The sequence below is a fragment of the Trachemys scripta genome, chromosome 3 (genome assembly GCF_013100865.1).
Source record: "Trachemys scripta elegans isolate TJP31775 chromosome 3, CAS_Tse_1.0, whole genome shotgun sequence".
In the NCBI taxonomy this organism is placed as follows: Eukaryota; Metazoa; Chordata; order Testudines; family Emydidae; genus Trachemys; species Trachemys scripta.
In genome coordinates this window covers 199,767,486-199,791,193 of record NC_048300.1, presented here as the reverse complement: position 1 = coordinate 199,791,193, position 23,708 = coordinate 199,767,486, and the positions used below count along the sequence as shown (strand labels likewise).

General features: G+C 46.5%; 1 protein-coding gene across 3 annotated transcripts in view; it reads right to left on the bottom strand.

The window, feature by feature from the left end:
• Positions 1 to 23,708, bottom strand: part of ASXL2 (ASXL transcriptional regulator 2) — a 237,481-nt gene that overhangs the window by 170,612 nt on the left and 43,161 nt on the right. The window lies entirely within an intron of this gene.

Genomic DNA, 23,708 nt, shown 5'->3' with positions numbered 1-23,708 from the left:
GCACGTACATGAAAGTGAAGGGGGGTGGGGAGGAGAGTGTCACAGAGCTAGATGAACATCTTCTATTGGACACTCAGACTGCTGTGATGGAACTGACCACTGGATCCTGCGCTCTTTAAGCCTAAATAATACTTAGTCCTGCCATGAGTGCAGGGGACTGGACTAGATGACCTCTTGAGGTCCCTTCCAGTCCTATGATTCTATCTGAACAGAGTCAATGCACGATCCCTGTCTTGGAGACTTTAGGCACACTCTTAGGGTGCACGTCCTTTAGCAGCTCGGCCTGAGAGGTGAGACCTCACAGTCCAACCGCCTTGTCCCTAGAACCCTTCAGGGCGGCCACCATAGCTTAAGACAGTGGTCCCCAAACTCTAGGGCGTACCCCCCTGGTGGGCATGGAAGAACGTTCCGGGAGGTGCATCAGGGCCTGGGCCAGCCCCCACGGGGGGACAGGGAGGGAGAACCACCCAGCCTCGCTCTGCCCCCAGCTCCACTCCAGCCCTGCCGTCAACCACAGATCTGGTTACGGCCACGGCCCCTAGGCTCACGGTCTCTGCCCCAGCTGCAGTGCCAGTCTCGCTCCCGGCCCCAGCTCCTGACCATGGCTCCTGGGGAAATGCGGACCAGGTAAGGGGGATACGGACAAAAAAGTTTGGGGACCATTGGCTTAAGCACACCTTCTCCCAGAACTCCACCCTAAGGTGTGAGCTTTCTGATTTACAGTTTACCTCTTCAAGGGGCACTGTTGTAAAACCAGACCGCAAACAAGACGTAAATTTGGCAAAACAATTTACCAAAGGTCATGGAGTATCCACCATCACTTACAGTTTTTAAATCAAGATTGGATGTTTTTCTAAAAGATCTACTCTAGTAATTGAGGAAGTTGACAGGTTTTCATTACGTTGGTTTTGCATAATCACTCAATTCCCGTTTCAATGCTTTTTGTTGAATTTTAATTCTTTTCATTTTGTGTTTCAATCAATACATTTCTAATCTTTAACCTCCAACTTGAATTTCCTAGCGTGTTTGCCATGGTATTAAGCAAGCTGATGCCTATGTATTTGAAATTTCATTTATAACTGTTTAATGCTGAATTGTGACAGGGTCATATTAACATCTTTGACTCTTTGGGCCCATATAGTCCATCAACATTAAAACAGCACACGATAGGTGCAACACATAAAACGCTTTGCGCAGGGTTCTAAAACATCACTGCTCTTTCTTTAGTAGCACAAGAAATACACATGTCTATACAAAAATAATAAACCCGACACACACTTCTTGTTTCACTTTCCTCAACCCTTTGGAGTATACTTTGGGCAGGGATCCAGGTCCTCTGCGGGTGTCCAAGACTCTTCTGCAGCTCATGGCTTGACTTCTGAACCAGGTGGCTTTTCTTCCCTTCTAGCTCAGCTTGCGTTTTCTGACCTTGGTTGGTCACACAATTAAACTGTGTATTTATACCTGCCTACTGTATTTTCCACTCCGTGCATCTGATGAAGTGGATTTTAGCCCACGAAAGCGTATGCCCAAATAAACGTGTTTATCTCTAAGGTGCCATAAGGACTCCTCATTGTTTTTGCTGATACAGACTAACACGGACAGTTGAACTGAGCCCTCTCTGCTATGAAAGCATACCCCCAACTTCTTTTCCTGCCCAAAGCTTCTTGTGTCTGAGGCCCTCAAGTTTATATGTGGCCACACCAACACCTGGTTCCTTTGTTCTGCTGCTAGAGATTTTCCATTGCTCTAAATGCCAGTCCCCTTTGAGGGGTAGAAGAATACTGGCTCTCTGAGGCTTGGGCTAACCCCATTGTCCCAAGATGTTTCCATCTGAATAGCCAGCCATTTAGATTTAATGACTGACTACTGTCCCTAGTCTAGCAGAGATCTGACACGGCTCTGTCAGCCTATGACAGAATCCACATACCTAATACTATGAAAATTGCTATAACAGCTTCCTAATACCAACCAGAATTCATCAGGTGTACAGATTACCCAAATCATCACAGAGGGGCTGGGAAGAGGGAGAAAGGGTGAAAAGAAAAAATCTACAATTCAGAAGATACTACAAATATTCTTCCTTCCTCCAGAATGGTAAATGTTCTATAGGGATACACATTTCTAGACGGAATAAGATTGTGTCCCATCTCATCAGAAGTAGATCCAGATACAACGAGCCACATTTAATTACTGCAATAATTCTACAGAATGAAGTCACATATCCTGAAAAAGCTCCAACTGGTACAAAATGCAGCAGCCATTTTACTTACCAACACAGGTCAGTGTTAACATCATCCAAGTCAAGTCTCTTTGAAACCATGACATTATTCCAGTGGAATACAGCTAACTGCCTACCAAAAGAGAGGCTCACGAGCACTGGAAACCACTTTAGAAGGAGCAGGACATCAGCTGTGAAATTCGCTACTAGAAGAATTAAGAATAACTACTAAACTCATCCAATTCAGAACTAAATGCAAACCTTGTCCCTTCAACTTGGCTTTCCCACAATAATCTCTTTAACTTTATAGGGTCTTGTGTGTGTGAAATAGTTTTTCCTACTGAGTGGGAAGGAAGAAATACATTGATATTTGTATTTTTAAAATGTGTGCTAGGTACTCTGAGAATAGAATGACAGAATCAATTAAGAGTACTTAGACAGCACTGACTGAAATGGATGTTCAATTCCTTCACTGCTTCCAGAAAATGAGTATTTTCCAAGTATTGCCAACGTGAAGTGGTGGGTGGGTGGGTGAGTCCGTTCGTCCCTGCTTCAGAAGCAATCCTTATTAAAAGTCCTGGTTCAAGGTAGACTCCTGGGTGCTATGATCATATGAATGAATAATGGACAGTGATGGCACAACCCTTGGTAAGTTGTTCCAATGAAAACCAAAGAACTAGGGTTAAACCAATGAAATTAATAGGCAGAAGGTCTAAAAACAAACAAAAGGAAGTTTTTTCCACACAATGCACAGTCAACCTATGGAACTCCTCACCAGTGGATGTTGTGAAGGCCAAAACTATAACGGAATTCATAAAAGTAGTAGATAAGTTCATGGAGAACAGGTCCATCAATGGCTATAGTCAAGATGGTCAGGGATGCGACTCCATGCTCTGGGTGTCCCTAGCCTCTGACTGCCAGAAGCTGGGAATGGACAACACGGGACAGATCACTCAGTTATTGCCTATTCTGTTCATTCCCTCCGAAGCACGTGGCATTGGCCATTGTCAGAAGACAGGTGCGACACAGGGCCAAAAAAGGTTAAGCAGCTTGCAAGCTAAATGACCCAAAATTCTACCTTTAAAAACATATTAGGAAAGTATGTAAAGGGTAATTAGAGCTATTCCTTATAAATAGCTAGCAAAGCCATTGTTAAAGGATTGGAAGAAGATAGTGATTGTACTAGTTTGTGTGTTTCTATGTCTTGTTAGAGGTTAAAAATATAAGCAAACAGTTACTGTCTGTCGTTGTATTCTGTTAGTTCAAAGATCAAAAAGAAATATTAACATTTAGATAAACTATGAATGTGGTAATATTGTCTTCATTTCTCTTTAAAGTATGTAATAAACTACCTGTAAATGGCAGGAGATGGGCAGTTGCCTTATACTAATCCATGCAGCTAATTACCAGTGGTGCTTAGAAAATAGGACGACACTTCAAAGCCACTATTCTTCACCCAAGAAATGCCTGCTGTCAAGAGCCCATCAGTGGCAAGAATAAGGTCTCCTGATATTGGACATTGGACTATAACTCGAACTAATTCTGAAAAGGACTCTTTGCAACTCTAAAGCTAACCATCTCTACTATGAAACTGACCTAAGAACTTTATTCATGTCTGTATGTATAACGATCTTTTAACCAATACTCACTCACTCTCTTCTTTTTTAAAGATGGTTAAAAGATAGGAAACAAAGGGTAGGAATAAATGGTCAGTTTTCAGAATGGAGAGCGGTAAATAGGGGTGTCCCCCAGGGGTCTGTACTGGGACCAATCCTATTCAACATATTCATAAACGATCTGGAAAAAGGGGTTAACAGTGAGATGGCAAAACTTGCAGACGATACAAAACTATTGAAGATAGTTAAGTCCCAGGCAGACTGCAAAGAACTACAAAAAGATCTCACAAAACTGGGTGACTGGGCAAAAAAAGGGAAGATGAAATTCAGTGTTGATAAATGCAAAGTAATGCACATTGGAAAACAATCCCAACTGTACATATAGAATGATGGGGTCTAAATTAGCTGTTACTACTCAAGAAAGATCTTGGAGTCATAGATAGTTTTCTGAAAACATCCACTCAATGTGCAGCGGCAGTCAAAAAGGCAAACAGAATGTAGGGAATCATCAAGAAAGGGATAGATAATAAGACAGAAAATATATTGCCTCTATATAAATCCACGGTACGCCCACACCTTGAATACTGCGTGCAGATGTGCCCCCCCCCCCCCAATCTCAAAAAAGATATATTGGAATTGGAAAAGGTTCTGAAAAGGGCAACAAAAATGATTGGGGTATAGAACGGCTTCCGGATAAGGCGAGATTAATAAGATTGGGACTTTTCAGCTTGGAAAGGAGGCGGATAAGGGGGGATATGACTGAGGTCTAAAAAAATCATGAGTGGTATAGAGAAAGTAAATAAGGAAGTGTTATTTACTCCTTCTCATAATACAAGAACAAGGGGCCACCAAATGAAATTAATAGGTAGCAGGTTTAAAATAAACACAAGAAAGTATTTTTTTCACACAACGCACTGTCAGCCTCTGGAACTCCTTGCCACAGGGTGTTGTGAAGGCCAATACTATAACATGGTTCAAAGAGGAACTAGATAGATTCATGGAAGATAGGTCCATCAATGGCTACTAGCCAGGATGGGCAGGAATGGTGTCCCTAGCCTCTGTTTGCCAGAAGCTGGGATTGGGTGACAGGGCATAGATCACTTGATGATAACCTGTTTGTTCATTCCCTTTGGGGCACCTGGCATTGGCCACTGTCGGAAGACAAGATACTGGGCTTGATGGACCTTTGGTCTGATCCAGTATGGCCGTTATGTAATAAACCTTAGTTTAGCAAACAAACAAACAAAAAAAAACAAACAACTGGCTGTAAGTGTGTATTTGGGTAAGATCGGAGATATTCATTAACGTGGTGTGGGTAATGTGTCCAATCCTTTGGAATTGGTAGAACTTTTTATATGAACAAGATTTTCTGTAACCCTCATCATATTTGACTTCGCTGTCTGGGTGGGAACTCAAGTCTGGATTGTTTTAAGGGAACTGTGTTTGTTTTTAGTTTCCGGGTAACCAGTAAAGTATTGTGGAAGCTGTTTTGTTGCTAGTTTTGATGAATCTAATAGTTTAGGTTTCAGAGTATTATGCTTATGCTCTAATAAATTTGTTAGTCTCTAAGGTGCCACAAGTACTCCTGTTCTTCTTTTTGCTAATAGTTTAGGGGATTGTCTATCCCATTCTTTGGGGTTTGCCTAATTGAGAAGTCACATCAATCTCAGCATAGCCCCTCTGAAACTCCACTCATAACAGGATACTGGGCTAGATGGACTATTGGTCTGAGCCAGTAGGGCCATTCTTATATTCTATGCTTAAAGCACAAGAAGCAAGGATCCAAACCATGAAGGGCTTTATTCAATATAAATCAAAGATGACAAAGGGGAAAATAAGTTAGCGTTCTGCTGTTTCTTGTGCAATGTGCAGCCGAAAAAGCTAACAATGTTGGGAATGCCTCGACAGATATCCATGGTATAGACACATCTTGAATACTGCGTGCAGATGGGGTCACACCATCTCAAAAAAGATGTACTGGAATTGGAAAAGGTTCTGAAAAGGGCAACAAAAATGATTAGGGGTATGGAATTGCTTCCGTATGAGGAGAGATTAATAAAATTGGGACTTTTCAGCTTGGAAAAGACTACGAAAGGGGAATATGATAGAGGTCTATAAAATCATAACTGGTGTGGAGAAAGTAAATAAGGAAGTGTTATTTATTCCCCCCCTCATAACACACGAACTAGAGGTCACCAAATGAAATTAACAGGCAGCAGGTTTGAAATAAAACAAAAGTCCGTATTTTTTCACACAATGCACAGTCAACCTGTGGAACTCTTTGCCAGAGGATGTTGTGAAGACCAAGATTATAACAGGGTTCAAAAAAGAACTAGATAAATTCATGGAGGATAGGTCCACCCAGGATAGCCAGGATGGGCAGGGATGGTGTCCCTAGCCTCTGTTTGCCAGAAGCTGGGAATGGGTGACAGAGGATGGATCACTTGATCATTCCCTGTTCTATTCCTTCCCTCTGGGGCACCTGGCATTGGCCACTGTCAGAAGATAGGATACTGGGCTAGATGGCCGTTCTTATGTTATGTTCTGATGTTTGTCTAAGACAAAAATAATTCTGTTTCACACCAGAAATTCATCTCTCATCTTCCCCTCTTTGGTTCACTTTCTTGATATTTGTGATGCCATAGTCTCATTCCAACAGTCCTTTAGTCCATGCATATAATTTTCCAGGAAATATAGGAAGTGGTTAAGATGAGTAAGAGAATTTTTCTCCCAAACATTCAACACTTTCATCCCTTAAGTTCCTGATGAGAAAACTCCTACTCTTTGCCATATGCAATTCCAAGGAAACATCGACCAAGAAGAAGGAAAACAAGTTTTGATATTCCTCATACTATTAAGATGAACATACAGAATATAGGTGGTTTTTCTAAACCTTTTCAGGTCTTAGCACATAGCATAGTGCTAGGGCTAAAACAGTAATGCAATCCTTGGATGTATAAATACAAGAACATCAAACAGTACAGAGCATTGGCATAATCACTGCTGGAACACTGTATTCAATACAGTGGAACCCAACTATAACGCAATAATTGGGATCCAAAAATATTCGATCATGGTAAATGCGGGGTCGCATTATAGCGGGGTTCCCACTGTACTTGTGTTCAGCTTCCAGTTTCAACTTAAAACCATTAAGGAAGTTTTGTCCAAGGCAGGAGGAGCAGGACTCCCTGCGCTGCAGACATGCCCCGGGCAGCAGAGTGCGCGCCCCGGCTAGCAGGAGGGAGGGGGGGTTAAGTGGTTTGTGTGGGGGTGTATATATATTGGGGGGGGTTAAGTGGGTTATAAATTGTTGTAAAAAGCCATAAATACAGTGTGACGTGGGTGGGTTTGGTAATATCTTTTATGGTGAGAGAAGGGGGTTGGCTTGTCTACATTTACCGGGGGATCGATGCGCGGCAATCTATGCATCTGCAGTTGATATACCAGGTCTTCCTTTAGTGGGTCTATTGAAGACCTGCTAAATTGACCACAGATCGTTCTCTCGTTGACTCCTGTACTCTACCTGAACGAGAAGCGCCAGGAGAGTTGACGGGAGAGCGGCTCTTGTCGACATAGGGTAGTGTGGACCCTGCGATAAGTAGATCTAAGTACGTCGACTTCAGCTACATTATTCACGTACCTGAAGTTGTGTAACTTAAATCTATCTCCGCCCGTAGTGTAGACAAGGCCAGAGAGAGAAAAGCTTTTGAGCTTACATAGAGCTCTTCCTGACCTGAAGAAGCTCAAAAACGTCTCTTGCTCACGCTCTCTCTCTCTCACCAACAAAAGTTAGTCCTACAAAAGATATTACCTTACTCGCCTCGTCTCCCTAATATCCTGGGACCACACACACCTACAACCTCACTGCATACTATTATAAATAGTGACACCAGGTAGCTCTAGACATAAAAGTACAGTGGTCATTATGATTCAGGATAAGGCTACTCTGGAGAGCACATATTTCTCCCCGCATCTCCAAAGCATAGTTAGTTATCCACAGTGACTAGCAAAAACCGAGCACACTTACAAATCAAATGAAAGCTTCTAAAATTCCCATTACTGTAGGTGTTAGCACTTGCTGCGTATACTGCACATTCTACACCCACTTTAGTGAAATGGGGCCATTTTCTCTCTTGTTGAAGGGAAAAAAGGCAGACAATAGTTGCTAATTTCACTTAAGACAATAGCTGCTGTGTCTCAGATTTACTGTGCCAGGAACAACTTCCTTCTCAGCAGGAACTTTATACGGAAGAGGAAAAGGCTCATTATGAAGTTCTGCTACACAGGACTCTTCGGCCGGGGTATCAATACCTGACATAATTGAGTTTTTCAGTGCCGCCACCCATACAAACATGATAGCATGCAAGGAAGCACCAGTAAATGAGACCAAAAAGAAACAGGGGAAAAACAAGAGGAAATAAAGTATGACAACAGTAGCGAAAAGGGATAAGTCATCATTTACTGAACTTTAAACACATGCCAACATGACCAAACATTAGTATGCATTTAAATCCCACGTGTGGAGAGGATAGCTTCACCTAGATCTTAAGTTCATAGCTACCTTTAAGGAATACACTGTCCTCCTGCCACAGAAACCAGCTAAAGCACATCTGAATGTGAATCGTGAGCGACACCTTGTGGCCACAATTTATAGCCGCACAGACAATACAATGTGCAGAATCCTGTATTGGCTGATAGGACGGAATCAACTAGACTGGACTTGGTCCTTTCTATTTCTAATTTCTGTGACTATTTCCTAAAGCAGGGGTAAAAGCTCTGCCTACTCAATACCAACCTGAAACATAATACACAATACACGGTGCAAAACTTTTATTAAGGGATCATCCCTCTTGTTTGTGTTCTTTGATCAATGGTGAAATGGTTAATACTGTTATTTGAAATTAGTACAATTACATTTTAAAATTAACAGTCTATCGAGATGAATGGAAGCAGTTCACACCTCTCAGAGCTACAGTACCAGCTCAGAGAGCTGCTGCGTGCTAGCTCGAAAGAATAGCTTTGGATCCGCAATCCTGTCTAGTCTCTTCGGCAAAGGCAGCTTTATCCAAAAGGCTTTTCTTCTTATGCCTCTCAGTGCTGTCGCAGTTTTAAAACTAAGCTGACCTTGTTTACCTCAGTGCACTGTTTAGAAAGCTCACACCAAATGAACAGCACTCATCCATCTGCAAACTGCACCAGCTTTGGAAAGGGAGTTCTAGGCCATGTCTACACTACCCGCTGGATCGGTGGGTAGTAATCGATCGGGGATCGATTTATCGAGTCTCGTCTAGACACAATAAATCGATCCCCGAATCAACACGTACTCCACCTCTGCAGGAGGAGTACGCGGAGTCAACGGGGGAGCCGCGGCGGTCGACTTGCCGCCGTGAGGACGGCCAGGTAAGTCGAACTAAGATATTTGCGTAGCTGAAGACGAAGTAGCGTAGCTGAAGTTGTGCATCTTAGATCGATCCCCCCCCAGCGTAGACCAGCTCCTAGATTAAAACTAGCATTTCTTAGCCACCTGCCTGTAGCGATGTTCTGGCAATAAGACTGATAACACTGGTCAGGGACATCACCATCAGACTAAACAATTTTTCTCCTGCTCCCAATGCTGGTTTAAAGAGAATGTTACTACTTGAATAAAGTGTTTAATCATTTGAGGAGCTTCTACTGGTGGTTTAACCAGATATTGACTCTAAATGGAAGCAAGTATACAGTCCTCTACAGGATTCCCACCACACTGTTGGTATTGCAGGTTTTTCCATCTTTTAGTGTTACAGATAAGCCAACCAGAGGATCAGAAATAACAGCTTTAATCACCTTCAGAGAATTTTCAGTTTATGTAATACATGCTAATAGGTGCTTGTCAGCTTTTAGAAAATGCGCCGAGCAAAGCACTCACGTTACTAGGTGGTAAAACATTTGCCTGTCCAATGTCCAATGTGTGTTGTCCTTCATTCCTATTTGCATGAGGTTTTGGGGAAAAACGCAGGTAAGTAAGTAGCTTGATTGCTATGAAAATCAAACTACTTTAGGGAGGAAACCCAGATGAGGTGCAAGTATACACTATCTTTAAAGAGCGTACATTGTGGGGCGAATATCAGGGAACGCAGTTCAGACACTCTTCTGGCAGAAGTGATGGCAATTAGGAAAACCACTTTCCAAGAGGTATAGTAAGGAGCACATTGCTAAAGGCTCAAATGGTGGTCCCATGCATTTAGACAAGACCAGGTTCAAGCCACAAGGGGGAAAAGAGCTCTCTTAACTGAGGGTACAACCTTTCCAGGCCTTTAAGGAATCTGACTGTCATGTGATTTGAAAAAAGCAGAATGGCTATCCATCCAAGGAGAGAAAGCAAATACTGCTGCCAGATGAACTTTGATAGAGGAAATTGCTAAACCTTGCTGTTTCAGGTGCAAAAAAAAGTTGAGTATATGTTGGATGCAAGCCCAAATCAAGAACCACTTCCATTTTGATAGGTAGGCAGCCCTGGTGGAGGGCTTTCTACTAATTGGTAACACCTAGCCAACTTGCTCTGAGCAAACCTTTTCTCTGGGATTTAGCCATGGAGTTTCCAGGACGTTGAATGAAAGGAATGCAGCAGATTTGGGTGGAGCAGCCAAACATGGTCCTGAGAGATCAAATCCAGGTGCAACAGGAGTGAGATTGGAGCCGCCACAGAGATCCAGTCGAGAGGAGAACCGGTGTTGGCGGCACCACACTAAGGCTATTAGTCTTGATCCCTTCTTGATCTTTAGTAGCACTCTGTGTAGGAGTGTGATTGGGGAGAAAAGCTTACCAAGTGATCCACATCGCTCTGTAGCAGTGACCTGTCCTCTATTATTTACCACTCCCCAATTTTTGTGTCATCTGCCAACTTTATCAGTCATGACTATGTTTTCTTCCATGTGACTGATAAAATGTTAAACAACATAGGGCCATGGAGCTATGCGAGGAGCTTCTTCCAATCCTCCAGCAGCAGGACATGCAAACAAGGGAGGCCATACTAGTATACAGACAGGTTACTACAGTGACCAGAAAGACTGCTACCCCAGACTGCCATGGGTCAATGGTTAACTCATTTAGTATTGGCAAGTCAAGAGTCACTCCTGTGGAAGTGGGAGTTTGTGAGGCAATTATACAGGTGGTAGACATAGCTAATGTGCATGAAATAACAGATGGCTTTAGGAGAATAGGCTTCCTAAATTCTCCTAGGTACATCAATGGCACTCGTGCCCACAGTTTGCCTACCATTAGAAGCCCTTGAATATGTCACCAGCAAATAGCACTACATCATTCTGCAGGCGTTGGCTGACCATAAAGACAGGTTCATGATCATCAACATGGGATGTGCAAGAAAGGTGCATGCCAGATCTCATCAGCACACCAGTATCAGTTTGGACAAGTAGGGACCTTATTCATTCCAAACAAGAGTTATCAACATAGTGACTGTGCCTCCTGCTATTTTACACTCTACTGCCCTACTTCATAAAATTGTACCCTGACCACAGAGCACCCGGCAGAAGGTTTACTTACACACTTAGCTGTTACAGATAATGCTAGAATACACATTTGGCATGTTGAAGCCAAGATGGCGCTGCCTAGAAAACCATTTGAATGCCAGTGTAGTACATGTTTCAGAGTAGCAGCCGTGTTAGTCTGTATCCGCAAAAAGAACAGGAGTACTTGTGGCACCTTAGAGACTAACAAATTTATTAGAGCATAAACTTTTGTGGGCTACAGTCCACTTCTTCAGATGCATACAAAGTGGAACATATATTGAGAAGATATATATACACAGATACAGAGAGCATGAACAGGTGGGAGTTGTCTTACCAACTCTGAGAGGCCAATTAAGTAAGAGAAAAACTTTTTCCCAGGACTGGGAATGGCTGAGCCATTACAAACATTGAATCTATCCCCCTTGTAAGTATTCTCACACTTCTTATCAAACTGTCTGTACTGGGCTAGCTTGATTATCACTTCAAAAGTTTTTTTCTTACTTAATTGGTGTGTGTGTGTGTGTGTGTGTGTGTGTGTGTGTGTGTGTGTGTGTGTGTGTGTGTGTGTGTGTGTGTGTAAGTAATGTTCCACTCTATATGCATCCGAAGAAGTGGGCTGTAGCCCATGAAAGCTTATGCTCTAATAAATTTGTTAGTCTCTAAGGTGCCACAAGTACTCCTGTTCTTTTAGTGTAGTACATGTCATCCATATTGTGCGCAGGGCACAGCACGTCACAATATCCGTGAGGGTAAATGCAAGAATTTTCACCTGGAGCAGTCTCAAGGACACTGCTGGTTTGTCAGCCTAGTACAGGCAACCAGAAAGTGCACCCGCCATCACTGGGGTTGAGTCCAGGCAAGCAAGGGAACTAAGATGCCTTGTGCACATATGCTCACTTCTTCATTCACTTCACCTTATGATGCATGAGGAGGAATGCAATGCTGTGTTCTGTGGTAGTCAAATAGCAAATAATTTGACATTTACTATTATTTGCAATTGATTTTGTGTGTTTATAAAACAAGTGTGACTTTATTAAAAGCTTTGGATACACTTTCCCGACCATTCCTTTTTCCAAGAACTTACTTGCCAACATAGTGGTCAACCAAGACCAATGTGTTCACCAAAAATATATTAAAATAATCAGAAGTATTCTGAAAACCACTTCAAACATCACTGCTGCCTGTCCACAAATAACGATTTAAAAAGCTAAAAAAGTGCAAACATATGCAAAACTGTGCCATTATTTGATATGCAAGCTGTACAGTCTAACTGGTAGTGGAACTGAGAGTCCGAAGTGTCTCCTTCCCCCTGCTTGAACAGGTTGTACGTGGTTGAAGGGGGTGGGGTGAACAGGGTACATTCGCTCATTCCCGTTCACGGAGCTGTTCATAGCCCATCCAAACCAAGAGTTCTCCAAGGCCTGCATTGGCTGCAAGGTGTGATAGCTCGGAGCAGAGTCTTCATACACTGGAGCTGGGGGCTGCAGCCGGGCAGCCATCAGTAGGGCCCTGCCAAATTCACAGCCATGTAAAACACCTCACCGACTGTGAAATGTGGTCTTTTGGATACTTTTACCCTATACTATAGGGATTTCACGGGGGAGATCAGTGTTTCCCAAATTGGGGGTCCTAACCCAAAAGGGAGTTGCAGGGGGGTAACAAGGTTATTTTAGGGGGTTGTGATATTGCCCCCCTTACTTCTGCACTGCCTTCAGTGCTGAGCAGCCAGAGAGCGGCGGCCGCTGGCTGCCCACCCAGCTCTGAAGGTAGTGCCCTACCAGCAGCTGCACAGAAGTAAGGGTAGCAGTACCCACCACAATAAACTTACAACCGCCCCCACAACTCCTTTTTGGATCAGGACCCCTACAATTACACACCGTGAAATTTCAGATTTAAATAGCTGAAATCATGAAGTTGACGATTTTAAAAATCCTATGACCATGAAATTGAACAAAATGGACCGTGAATTTGGTAGGGCCCTAGCCATCAGGGTGAGCAGCCGCTCAAACACCTCAACTGCTGTACTCAGTCCTGATCCCTCATCCTCCCGTCATGCTCAAGAAAACACAAGACGCATCTGTGATGGGGTCCCCAGGGTGCAACCTGGTCTGTGGGACCACTGAGCAGTCTATCCCACCAACCTGTGTTGCCTCTCACACTGTGATGCTGATGTTAAGCTACAAAGCTCTGGCAGGCACTGCACTTACAGACATCCACAGGCAGGGACACACCCAACTGAATTACATGAATGACCTCCCAGCCACTCATGGACCACAACCAGAGGCTCCAGCTCTTCAGCCCTGCATCCCAGAACTGTCCTGTCTTGTGCTGGTCAGAAGCCTGGCCAATGTAAGCTTATTACCTTGTTCGCCACTCTGACAAAAGGGTAGTGGATGTGCAATCACCCTTGTTAATGGGAGCAGAGATTTCCCAAGCACTTCCACCAAAACACACCGCTTTAGGTAAAATATAAAACAGATTTATCAACTACAGAAAGATTGATTTGAAGTGATTATAAGTGGTAGGCATAGTTACCTTAAGAAAATAAAAAGTAAATCTGCTTTCTAGATCCTAAACTTTTAGTCAAACAAGAGTTGAATCATACAGCTTCTCTCACCCTGACAGATGATACAAGCAGGTTACAGTTCCTCAGTACACAGGCCCAGACTACCTTCCCGCCTGGGACCACCCTTCCCCAGTTCAAAATCTTTGTCCTCCAGACGTTCTTCCAAGTGTGGAGATTGGAGGTGGGTGGAAGCCAAGTGATAATGTCACTGTCTTTTTTATACTTTCTTCCATTTTGCTGGAAAGATCTTTGCTGTGACGTGGGTTAGTCTGCCCCCATGCCATATGTGCCTTCTCTGAGGAGTCTCTAGGACAGTGGATTGTGTATTGATGAGCCATTAACACCATCTGGCTATTGATGGCTACTCCTTTGTTGTAATCGAAAGGCTGGTTGTGGGTGTTCCCAACCTCACAACATAGTTCAATAACACATACAGTAATACTTCATAAACCACGTACGATAGTATATACATTCCAACCGGCTATTCTCGTTCAACAGATCAAGACTTACAAAATGATACCTCATAAGGCATATTTTGCCCATAACATATCATAATAATTTCACAGTGGTGAACATGGGGGTTCCAGGATGCTACAGATGCTCCCCAGGTTACGCAAACCTGGACTTGCACAAATCCGCACTTACGGAAAAAGTTCCATAAATTCTGTAAGCGCTTTGGGGCGGGGGGGGCGCATAATTGTCAGGTATACGTTCCAGACTTACGCAAAATTCAACTTACACAAGGCGTTCTGCAACAGAACGCTTGCATAAGTCGGGGAGCGTCCATACTTTGAGGTAGAGTGTCACAACATCTCTCCTCTTGCTCTTGTCCCACTCCTCCTTCAAACTTTGAGTACCAAAGTGTTCATCCAATAGGTGCACAAAACCATACAACAGGTTCTCTGTGAGCCTCTTCCTTTTTCCATTCTGGTTCAGGGGTCTCTCCCCAAGAGCTCTGGGTGGCTGCCTCAGCCCAGGTGAGATGGAAAACCCTGCCAAAGACACTACGGTAACAATTTCAAATTTAATTCATTTTAAAAAACATCTGGGCCCTGGTTTGGGGGCAAGAAGCAGGTGTTAGGGCAATCAGACCAGAGGCCTTTACCAGTACTGGTTTTAACACTATTTCAGACTGGGAAAGCCTTACAGGATAGTCAACTACTGGAAGTCCCAGAATGGATGGAGCAACTTTTCCAGGCCAGTGGTGGAATTCCATCTATGAGAAGGAGATTTTTCATCACCAGCTGACTGAAAAGCGTATCAAGGAGAGGAAAGGACTAGTAAGCTACAGAGGAAGCTGCTGGAAGTTTGCCCTTCTCAGAAATCTCACTGACCATCTTGAATTTCTTCTGCTTAATAACTTCTCATGATCACCTGCCAGGAGCGGGGAAAAATTCAGGGGAACATTAACAGGATCCTGAACTAGGATGCAGAGGCTTGCGAACAGCAGAACTGATCTCCCCATCTCTCCTCAGCCTGGTCAACGTACAGCAGATGGACAGGAGAAGGCCACTGAACACAGTCATGCAGAGTTGTAATCCAGACTGTATGGGATGCTGCTGTCAGGCTAACTAATGATATAATTCTGTATCAGTCTGCTGATATGACAGAGTTACAAAGAGAGGACTATATGCAGAAATACGCACTCAAGCTTACTAAGCCTATAAACCTGAATTTTTTCAAACAAAATTTACTAAAAGTTAATTGTTAGCTTTTTCCCCCCCACCCTCTTGGACTCCATCTTGGATCACATGTTATGGAGGGAGGGTGAAGAGAAGCCAAGGAAGTGTCATGGCTTCCATTGAAACTTGAGCCACTTCATTGCATGCAATGTCCTCAACCATAAAAATGTTATTGGTCATAATAAACGAATCCTTCCCATTATGCTGCAATTTCCCACAGAATAATTAAGATGGCGTCTGCCACTGACCCAGTTGCGGCTCCACCTCCTGGTCCAGTAGCACTTCCTCTGCAGACTGTTCCCAGGCCCATCCCTGAACAGGTCCTTGGAAAATACACCCAGGATGCTATTAGCGCATCCAGCCACATGTCTGATCCTGGGCTGATTCACGCACCAGCCTCTTCCTGGGACTCTGTCGCGTTCAGTCCCATACCTGTCTCCTCTTCCTCAGATCTAAACAGCATACAGTGTCTGCTCTGAAGCCTGTCATGCAGCACTGTGCTTGCGGAGATGGCAAGCACCTGGTCCAACTCTTGTAGTATGACAGGTAGATGGGGAGTTGCCAGACTTGCTGTTGCCACCCTTAGCTTTGATGAAGAAGGTTTTTTAGATGTTTGATGCACTCCTCACATGGACACCAGTTCGCCTGATCCCCACTTCTACAAGCCTTTTCGGTGGTCTCATACAAGTGCAGATTTCAGATGCTTCTCCCAAAACCAGGCTTTCCTGCATGACTCACAACAGAGATTAAGCAGAACCTGGCCACATACCAGCATGCTAGATGGGCATTTTGTAAGAGGTTTGGTAGAGCGGGGCTGAACTGCTTTCAAAAATGAAGTAGGCTGCATGGAATGAAGGATTAAATGCTAGCCAGGTGAACATAAACCAGCAGGTAGTGTCCAGTGCATAAGAGGCAAGTGTGAAGTGAGTAAGTACAAGGGCCAGAACATACAGGAACCAGGATTTGTGGGATGGCATTGGAGGGCAACCTAACCAAGCTCAGCTACACGTGATTTAGGTGCAGTCTCATTACAAAGTGGGTAGGTAGGAGCATGCCTTAAAGCAAGACAAGTGCTTTAACCAATACTCCCAGCCACACAAGTGAGCTCGGGTTCAAAACATATGTAAGCATGTGCTTAACAGTTGTTTGCATGTATATGGTAGGAGGCTTGGGGTACGACATGTCATGGGGTATGCACACCCCGTCCCCCTTTCAGGTCGGGGCAGGGTTGTGATACCACCGCTGTTACAAACACCCCTCCCGCCTCCCGACTGCCTTTACGCGGAAAGGGGGCAGAGTCAATTCCAGCAGCCCTTATGTTCAGGGCAGCGCGGCCTGGCGGCCAGAGTCAATTCCGGAAGCCCTTATGCTCAGGGCAGTGAGGTCTAGCAACTAGAGTCAATATAACTGCCCTCAGGCGCAGAGCAATATGACCTAGAGACCAGGGTACATATAACAGCCCTCTGGTATAGGGTAATGTGGCCCAATGGCTGAAGTCAACGTTGCAGCCCCTAGACGCGGGGCAGAGAGGCACAATGGCCAATATCTGGGGAAGAGGAAGGGGCTGCTACCAAGAGGTGGAGGCCTGGGTAGGGAGGCCTGGCCCACCCAACTCTGCTGAGCTTTGACCCAGTTCTGTGACAGTGGCGAACTGGTCCACCACTGGGTCACTGGGGACTCCCACCGAAACATGCTGACCTCACTCGGGTGGGAGGTACCACTCACTGGGTCACTTCCTACTGCGTTTCCAGGCATTATAGTCTGTTGAGCACCAGGATTTCCAGGCTCCTCAGTGTGGGTGATTCCCTGTGGTTCTGTCGGCCGCAGCACTCCGATCTGGCTCTCAGGGTCTCCGCAGGCAAAGGCAGTGATGGCTCTTAGGCTGAGGCCTCCGCCCCAGGTCCTTCCCCTCTGGCAGTCCGCCTAGAATGAGCTGGGATGCTCCCTTTTATACTGAGGTAGTAGTTGAGCATGCCCAGCATGGTCTGAGGGGCGGGACTTCCGCCGCCCATAGTGTGGGGTTAACCCCCTCTTGTCCAGCGCGGGGTATGCACACCCCATCACCCCCCCTTTAAGAGGGTCCTCGACGAATGGTCCATCTCCCTCTCCTTCCCTCCCAGCTTGGAGAAGAAGTCTACGTTGGCGTGAGCCTTACTTGGCTGATGACAGTCGTGGAAATTGTATGGTTGGAGGGAGAGGTACCAACGCATAATCCTGGGACTTCATGCTGTGCAGCCATTGGAGTGGTGCGTAATCAGTAACCAATGTGAAAGAATTGCCGAGCAGATAATAGCGTAGGGCATTGATAGCCCACTTTACTGCCAAGGCCTCTTTTTCAATCGAGTAGTGCGTTTACCTATGGAACAACTTACGGCTTAGATATAAAATGGAATGTTCTTCCCCACTGATTTCCTGGGATAGACGACCGTTACTCCCACTGCCAAGGCATCCATTTGCAATAAGAAGTCCTTTGAGAAGTCCAGATGTGCGTGGTTCCTGCATTAGCTGTTTCTTCAGAGTCTGGAATGCCTCCTCACACTTACTGGACCACTGCACCTGCTGGGGCTGGGAACTTTTGGTTAGGTCAGAGAGGGGGGTCCGTTATTGTTGCAAAGCCTGGTACAAACCGCCGATAATATCCAGCCAATCCCAGGAATTGGCACACTTGCTTCTTCATTGTCGGCGTATCGGCTAGAACAGGGGTTCCCAAATTTGGTTCGTGGCTTCTTCAGGTAAGCCCCTGGTGGGCCACGAGATGCTTTGTTTACCTGAGCATCCACAGGTACAGCCACTCGCTGCTTCCAGTGGCCACGGTTCGCTGTTCCCAGCCAGTGGGAGCTGCGGGAAGTGGTGGCCTGGCCCATGCTGGTTCCTGCAGCTCCCATTGGCCGGGAACGGCGAACCGCAGCCACTGGGAGCTGCAAGCGGCCATACCTGCGGACGCTCAGGTAAACAAAGAGTCTTGCGGGCCACTAGGGGCTTACCCTGAAAAGCGGTAAACCAATTTTGCCCTCCGCTCCAGCGATCACACCCCCCCCCGACTCCGCCCCCTCCTTCCCCCATTGGATCTCTCCATGGAGGGAGGAGGTTAGGAGGAGGGAGGAGGGTCGGGCAACTACCAGGAGCGTGGGAGGGGAAGGGAAAGTTGCCGCGGCTGCCGGGGGCTAGCTGGGCACGGCCCAGGCTGCGTGCAGGCAGCAGCCAGGGCTGGCTCTGGCCTGGGTGGGCAGCATGGGCCACCAGAGACACGCGGCGAAGAGGGGCTGCGGGGGCAAGACTTGTCCCAGGCAGGGAGGCCAGCGGACAGGGGCGAGGGGCCAGCCGGGGTCCCCATAAGCTTCCCCGCCGCTGCCAGGGAGCCCCGCGCCTCTCTTGCTCGGCTGCGCTCCAGCGGCTCGCCCCACCGGGAAGGAGCCGCTGGAGAGGCGCGGGACGCGCCGCATGTGCCCACGGCGGGCTGGGGGGCGGGAGGCTCTGCGGGGCTGGGAAAAGCCCTGGCTCCTGCCCGTTGCCCAGCCTGGAGCCCCGGGGAGCCCCTCAGGAGACCGGCCGCTGCTGTGGCTCGGCTGTGCCAGCCCTGGCCCCCTGCACGCCCGCGCCGCGCTGCCCCCCGGGGTCCCCGGCTCACATGCACTGCCGCTGCCCCGCGGCCAGCCCCAGACTTTGCTTCACAGTGCTTCTTATTGGTGTCCCCCCCATGCCCTCTTTATCTCCAGCCCCTTCTGCATCGGGGCCAGCTTTTGCCCTGGGGTGGGCAGCACGTGCCTGCTAATGCCCCCCGCCCCTGCGAAACTGCTTTTTTTTTTTTGCTCCGCCGCCCCCCACCCCCCGTCCCCAAGTCCCGATATTTCATCCCTGTGATCTGGTCACCCTAGGCACCAAGAGCTGTCAGCTGACTTCCCATGTTTGGGGTTCCTGCACCACTTGGTAGAGGCGGTCTCCTCGAATCTCAAACCACGGTCCTTGTGGGTGGTGTGGCATATTGTCTCCCTCTTGGTCTGGGGTCGCTGCCTGCTCCGAGGCTTGACTTAAAGATGGATCTACCCTCTGCTCCAGTACAAAATCCTCATCACGCTCCAATTCCCCCGGGGCATCTTCGATAGGCTGCTCTATACCTGGAGGGGACTCAGCAGGAGGCTCAGGGGGTTGCGATGGTCCTTCTCCAGGGGCAGGTTCCCTGGAGTGGCCGAAGAGTTCCCCCCTTGTTGATCCTGTGGCTCCTCCTCCCAGAGGAGGACAGCCGTGGCCTCACAAGATTTCCCGAAATTCTGGCCAGTCTTGATCCAACACCACGGGGTAGGCTAACCTGGAAGCCATGCCAACTTAGAGAGGGTTTCTTCCCGGCCGTATATCTCAAATCTTACTCATGCGGCGGGGTAAGGCTGTATATCCCCATGGATAAACAGAAGGGGTATACCTGCCCCAGAGAGTTCAAGGTCGGGAACGAGTCCCTCCTGAATAATTGTCTGACTACAGCCCGAGTCTACTAAGACTGTTGTAGGGATTCTTTCTACCCGAACTGATATTACAAGTTTTTTCGGAGCTTTTTCCCTGGCCCGAGGGCCAGCTACACAGACCTGCCCATAACTACGATCCATGTAGGGGCAGTCTTGCCAAAAATGCCCCTCTTGGCCACACTCCCAGCAATGGTCACAGGTTCCCCCAGTCCCAGGGTCTGCCTTCAGTGAACTCTGTCCCTCCTGAGGGTCTCCTTCCCTGTTGGTCCAGCTGATCAGGCGCCGGCTTTCACGGGTTGGGGGCTTAGCTGGTCGTCAGGGGAGGAGTCGTGATTCCCCTGGGTCTATTTTGCGAAAGCTCCCCACAGCCAGTCCATCCTTCGTTCTCGGACTCCCAGGCTTCCGCAGTCATGTCTCCGGCCCATCAGCCATGAAGTAGTCCTCCATTAATTCTACGGGCTCTGTCAGCGTCGTCGGTGCCACTGTACCCACTCCTTCCCTCCACCCAGGAGGATCCGGATAAACTGCTCAAGGACAACCGTCTCTGCTACTTGAGCCCCTGACTGTTTCTCTGGCTCCAGCCAGCGACAGGCGTTGTCCCTCAGACACTGGGCTACCACCCGGGGTCTAGCCCCCTGAGGGTACCTTTCTTGGTGGAAGTGTCACGGAGTCCCCGGGTGATGCTCTGGAACTGCTCCCTACAAAGCCAGTCAGGACTTTGGTGAGCCTCCTCTCCCTCGGAGCAGACTGTCTTCAGGGCAAGAAGCTCAGATGGCTTCACCATGGGTCTCAGATGGGTCTCTCCTGGGAGCATTCAGCATATGCCCCTCCGTGCGCTTCCCACAGCGAGACCGCCCCGGAGGGGTCCTGGGGAAGCCAAAGGGTTCTGCACCCCCCACTTCGCAGTCAGACATGACTCTCAGCCAGCCAGTAAAACAGAGGTTTATTAGAGGACAGGAACACGGTCTAAAACAGAGCTTGTAGGTACAGCGGCGAACGGGACCCTTCGGCCGGGTCCATTATGGGGTTCAGAGAGCCAGACACCCATGTCTGCCCTCACTCCTAATCCCCAGGTAGCTCCAACTGAAATCCCCCTGCAGCCCCTCCTTCTCCCGGCTTTGTCTCTTTCCTGGGCCAGGAGGTCACCTGATCTCTTTGTTCACCTTTAGCTATTTCCTTGCGGGGGGGAAGGGGCCCTGGCCATTTGTTGCCAGGGAGACAGAGTGTCAGTGATTTATGCACACTGGCCTTTCCCCACCACCTAGAGACTTAAGAAATGCTTAGGGGAAACTGAGGCTCTCACACAGTATTCAGAGGAAAAATTAAGAACAGTCCCTCTTCATCACAGGAAGTGCCATTGGTACATGTTGGGGTTGATTCCTGTCTGGTCCAGGATGGCAACCTTCACTTTCTCATATACTAGGGCATCTTGCGGGTCTAACCCCCGGGGCCAGCCTGGGCGGCCTACCATCAGGTAGGGCGCTAACAGGGTAGACCAGTGTTCTGGCGGCCATCTGGCAGCAGTGGCTACCCATTTGACAGTCATATTTGGCAGACTGGGGGATTATAGGGGCTGGGCAGGGGGCCGTGTGATTGCAGACCTCAGGACAAGGTGCCAGATAGAAGATCTGCACTGCAAGAGTATGTGCCCAGAGGCCCTAAGACAATGACAGTGCCTACACTTCATTCAGATCCCAAGGACTTAAAAACATCCAGAGATACACACACAACAAAACAGGAAATGACTGCCTAGGAAGGAGTACTGCAGAAAGGGATCTGGGGATCATAGTGGATCACAAGCTAAATATGAGTCAACAGTGTAACACTGTTGCAAAAAAAGCAAACATCATTCTGGGATGTATTAGCAGAAGTGCTGTAAGCAAGATACGAGAAGTAATTCTTCCGCTCTACTCTGTGCTGATTAGGCCTCAATTAGAGTATTGTGTCCAGTTCTGGGCACCACATTTCATGAAAGATGTGAACAAATTGAAGGAAGTTCAGAAAAGAGCAACAAAAATGACCTATGACGGAAGACTGAAAAAATTGGTGTCAAGTAACAGAGGGGTAGCCGTGTTAGTCTGACTCTGTAAAAAGCAACAGAGGGTCCTGTGGCACCTTTAAGACTAACAGAAGTCCTGTGGCGCTTTTGAGAAGTAAGACTTCTGTTAGTCTTAAAGGTGCCACAAGACCCTCTGTTGCTTTTTGAAAAAATTGGGTTTGTTTAGTCTGCACAAGAGAAGACTGAGAGGGGACTCGATAATTTTCAAGTACATAAAAGATTGTTACAAGGAGGAGGGAGAAAAATTGTTCTTCTTAACCTTTGAGGCTAGGACAAGAAGCAACAAGTTTTAATTGCAGCAAGGGCGGTTTAGGTTGGACATTAGAAAAAACTTCCTACCTGTCAGGGTGGTTAAGCACTGGAACAAATTACCTAAGGAGATTGTGGGATCTCCGTCATTGGAGATTTTTAAGAGCAGGTTGGACAAACACCTGTCAGGGATGGTCTACTCTAGATAATACTTAGTCCTACCTTGAGTGCAGGGGACTGGACTAGACGACCTCTTGAGATCCCTTCCAGTCCTATGATTCAGCAGTGGGATCCCCTCACAGTGGTCTGGTGAGTGCCAAGAGGGGCTGCTTAGTGGGAATAGACTCAGTATGGCCTCATGTGGGTCAGCAAGCACCTGCTGACCCCAGTTTATAGAAAAGGCCGTTAAACTGTTGCTTGTGTCATACTGGAAAAAAAGCAGAATCAGTGATGGGCACCACTAGAAGGCTAAATTTACTGACCAAGGCTGAAAAATGCTGTCATGGTATACTAGCTTACCAACTCTAATTTCTACTTGTTCATGTCATTCTAACAAGCAAGACTACTATAGTGTCTCCAAAACAACAAATATTCTTACAGTTTATTGGGTCATTATAACCGGACACTTCTACCCCTCGCCATCAGGCCATTTTGATTTACCAACATAACTCCCTTCTTTTTAAAAAGCTCTGCATTCTGTTAAACTCAGAGTTTAAGGCCAGAAGTGACCATCACATCTCCTGTGTATCACAGGCCATTAACTGTCACCCAGACACTCTCTAGTAAGCCCCAAGACTTTAGTTAGACCAAAACATTTCAGTCCAAATATTTTGAGCTAAATATGTATGAAGTAACCAGAAGTATGGCTAACACTAGCGTACACTTTGGTTACTCTACCAGATACTTTTCTGCCACCCACTGACTATCTCCAAGACAGTAGCTGTGTTTCCCCACTGCTAGTCTTCCACCTTTTGTGGATCTCTCTTGTGTATGAAGTTAGTGAATGGTTTTCTCAGACCGACTTACCTTATGCCCACCGTTTTACTTGCAATAAACTTTCCAATGAACAAAAAAAAAAAAAAAAAAAAAAAAATTTACCTACCAGAATGTTCTCTCAAGAGATACATTTCAATATTACCAAATTATCAGCATTTCCAACAGCTCACACAGAAAATTAGAACAATAATTCTATAGCTATCTAGGTCACTTGAATCCATATTGAAACTGGGCTACCTCCCTGATCCAGCGTTTGGGACCAATACCTCATTCTCAAGTCATGAAAAAAGGTCTGGCATAGGTAGTGTTATTTTGCTTGATTACTCCCTACACACTCCCTTCCAAAGCGTCTGGAAT